Genomic DNA, 3856 nt, shown 5'->3' with positions numbered 1-3856 from the left:
TCTACAATAGGAAATGCCTGAGGCTTATTAAATTTCAAGATAGGGGTGAGATAAGAAAAAAAACTTTTTTTTTTTTTTTGTAAAAATCAGCGTTCTCCTTTTATTTGTTCAGAAGAGCAGCCAGCAGCATCCCCACCGCTCAAACCTGGCACACACACTTTGGAGACAATGGCTTCGGGACCCTCCCGCAGCTGGGTCCAGGACAGACTGTTTTGAGGCATAAACTCGGCATCCAAGGGGGGGCTGCGGCTCAGGCACTGCGGTGAAGGGGACAGCGAGGAGTCCGGCCTCACCTTGCAGCTGGGGACACCAGGGCACACACAGAGCGGGCAGGCTCATGTCCTGCTGGCCCAGGACCAGACCTCAGGGCCCCAGGAGGGTCTGCAGGCAGCTAGGAGCCCGCCAAGTGCTGCTGGAAGTAGAGGCTGAAGAGGCTGGAGAGCAGCTGGCAGGCAGCTGTCCACCAGATGAGGTGGGGCCAGGGCGCCACAGAGGAAGAAGGGCGTGAGCAGGCCGCCCAGGGCCGCAGCGATCCGCGCTGCAGACTGCTGGACCTCGTTCTCCTCGGGGCCGACGGGGGCAGCGCTGGCTGAGGATGGGTCGGGGGATTGGTAGAAGGGCTGGGCCCAGGCCCTAGGAATAGCCTCCCAATGTATTGAGCAGGAGCGTGCAGTTGAGGGGGAGGATATGCGGCTTCAGGCACTGCAAGCTCACCACAGTCACGTACAGTAGACCCAGACCACCCTCCGCTGGATTTCATGGGCTTCGATGCGGCCAGCCTCCCTTTGCAGCTGCTCCACGTGGGCCTTGGCCAGGCACAGGTAGGCCTGCAGCTGGGACCGGGTCACCACCAGCCACAGCAGGCACAGCACCACCAGCAACCAGAAGCGCCCAGAGTCAAAGGCAGAGTCAGACAGCAGGGAGAAGGGCATCTCCCCAAAGGGCGGCTGGTGCAGGAAGTCCCGTGCAATGGGCTTTGTCCAGAGCCACAGGATGAACAGGGGAGACAGGCAGCTGGTATGCAGGAGGAACTGCAGCATGGGCTGGTCCTCTGACATGGTCAGCGCGTCCCGGTGGGTCTGGGCCAGCCGCAGGCCTGGGAAGGTGAGGAAGGCACCCAGCACAGAGCCCACCACCGCCAGCCCCACATGGATAGCCAGCTTAGCCACAGGGAGCGCCCAGTCCCAGCCTTGCTTCTTCAGAAGTGGCTCCAAGTTCTGGGTCATGCTGGCCAGGCCAGGCTCCAGGCCCAGCTCCAGGGTCTCCTCTCGCACCACCTGCACCAGCATGGCCAGCAGGAGGAAGAGGAAGGCAAAGGTGAGGCAGACAGAGTGCTCACCCCTCTCCTCGGAGCTGAAGTACAGCCGTGTCACCATCAGTAATGCCTTGATGGAGAAGGCCACTGTGAGCAGGCACAGAACACAGTGATGTTGGTCTCCTTGGCTGGGCCCAGCACGTAGTAGTAGGCCTCCGCGAAGAGGTACACACCGCCTGAGTACACGGCAAAGTCCACGAACCACTGGTACTCCACGAAGAAGCGCAGGACCAGGGCATCCACGGTCATGACGGGGCAGGTCTCCAGCTGGAACAGGGCATCTCGGGGCACAGACAGTGGCTTCTCCTCACTAAGGCCATCGGCCCATCGCTCCTTCCTGCCTCTGGGCCTTGGCTTCCCTGCCAGGGCCCAAAGCTCCTCCTCAGATGGGTGCTTGTATTGGAACAGACTGCTGTTGCAGAAGCAGCAGTGCGGTGCCACCCTGTGCATGAGGGTGGCGGTGAGCAGGGTCACCACCAGCTGCACTCCGAGGACCGCCATGATGCGTGCGGGAGCGCGGTGCACGGACCCACCGACCTGGGGCTCCGGGCAATCTGTCTCATAGGGCCCACTTCACAAAGTGCTCTCACAAACCAGATGACTACTATCTCAATCTTAGAGACTACTATTCTTACCCAAGAACAGGGCTCGTTAAGATGGCAGAGCCCGGTAATTGCATAAAATTTAAAACTTTATGATCAGGGCTTCAATTCCTCTTAACAGGGTGTTTATAATTAACTTACTCCTACTAGTTACTCCTGCCCTAATTGCTATAGCATTTTAACACTCATAGAACACAAAATCTTAGGCTATATGCAATTCTGCAAAGGCCCTAACGTTGTAGGCCCCTATGGAACACCCTAACCAATCCCTGATGCAATAAAACTTTTTACAAAAGAACCCTTACTACCTACCACATCCACCACAACTCTATATGTAACTGCCCCAAACTTAGCCCTCTCCATTGCCCTCCTTCTATGAGCCCCCCTCCCTATACCATACCCCCTAATTAATTTCAATCTAGGCCTCTTATTTGTACTAGCAACATCAAGTCTAGCTGTTTACTCAATCCAATGGTCCGGATGAGCATCCAACTCAAACTATGCATTAATCAGCGCACTACGACCTGTAGCTCAAACAATCTCATATGAAGTCACCCTAGCCATTGTTCTACTATCAACCCTACTAATAAGTGGCTCACTTAATTTACACTCACTAATTATAACACAAGAACACTCCTGACTCCTACTACCAGCATGATCCCCAGCCATGATATGATTTATTTCCACATTTGCAGAAACTAACCGAGCCCCCTTCAACTTAACAGAAGGCGAATCAGAACTAGTTTCAGGTGTTTTTTTTTTTTTTTTTTTTTTTTTTTGTGGGTGGGTCGGATTTTCTTTCTTGTTACCCAGGCTGGGGTGCTTGGGCGCGACCTCGGCCCACCCCAACCTCCCCCTCCTGGGTTCAAGCAATTCTCCTGCCTCAGCCTCCTGAGTAGCTGGGATTACAGGCACGCGCTACCATGCCCAGCTAATTTTTTGTATTTTTAGTAGAGACGGGGTTTCACCGTGTTGACCAGGATGGTCTCGATCTCTTGACCTCGTGATCCACCCGCCTCGGCCTCCCAAAGTGCTGGGATTACAGGCTTGAGCCACCGCGCCCGGCCCTAGTTTCAGGTTTTAATATTGAGTATGCTGCAGGCTCATTTGCTCTATTCTTCATAGCAGAGTATATAAATATTATCATAATAAATGCCCTAACCACTACTATCTTTATAGCAGCACCTTACAACATAACTATATCAGAACTCTACACAATAAATTTTATAATCAAAACCCTTCTATTAACCACCCTATTTTTATGAATCTGAACTGCATACCCCCGATTTCGCTATGATTAATACATCTCCTATGAAAAAAATTTTTACCACTTACACTAGCACTATGCATATATTTCAATACCTATCCTAATATCTGGTATTCCACCCCAAACATAAGAAATATATCTGACAAAAGAATTACTTTGATAAATTATAGAGGTTTAAATCCTCTTATTTCTAGAATTAGAGGAATTGAACACATACCTGAGAACTCAAAACTTTCCGTGCTACCTATTACACCATATTCTAAGTAGTAAGGTCAGCTAAATAAGCTATCTGGCCCATACCCCGAAAATGTTGGTTTAATCCTTCCAGTACTAATATCAACCCCCTAGCCCACCCTCATTATCTCCCTTACTATCCTAATAGGAACCATAATTACAATTTTAAGCTCACACTGATTTCTAATCTGAATAGGCTTAGAATCAAATATATTAGCCATCATACCAATACTAGCTAAAAACACATGCTCCCACTCCACAGAAGCATCCAATAAATATTTCCTAATACAAGCAACCGCATCTATAATCCTCCTAATAGCCATCTTTCTCAACAACCTATCTTCCGGACAATGAACAATTAACCCACCCCTTAATCAAATTCTATCTATAGTAATACTAATCGCCCTAGTAATAAAACTAGGAATAGCCCCCCTTCAC

The 3856-nt window shown here is 50.5% G+C and overlaps 1 long non-coding RNA gene and 1 pseudogene across 1 annotated transcript; one reads left to right on the top strand and one right to left on the bottom strand.

The window, feature by feature from the left end:
* Positions 1–64: 64 nt before the first annotated feature.
* Positions 65–1857, bottom strand: LOC116547440 (annotated as a pseudogene).
* Positions 1858–2152: 295 nt separating this feature from the next.
* LOC116547441 lies at positions 2153–3147 on the top strand. The gene is made up of 2 exons (XR_004267059.1): positions 2153–2666; positions 2995–3147. It is a non-coding gene; the product is annotated as an uncharacterized LOC116547441 (long non-coding RNA).
* Positions 3148–3856: the final 709 nt, after the last annotated feature.

The sequence above is a fragment of the Sapajus apella genome, unplaced genomic scaffold, assembly GCF_009761245.1.
Source record: "Sapajus apella isolate SASKATOON/1434 unplaced genomic scaffold, GSC_monkey_1.0 scaffold3168, whole genome shotgun sequence".
In the NCBI taxonomy this organism is placed as follows: domain Eukaryota; kingdom Metazoa; phylum Chordata; class Mammalia; order Primates; family Cebidae; genus Sapajus; species Sapajus apella.
This window is presented reverse-complemented; position numbering and strand designations above follow the sequence as displayed.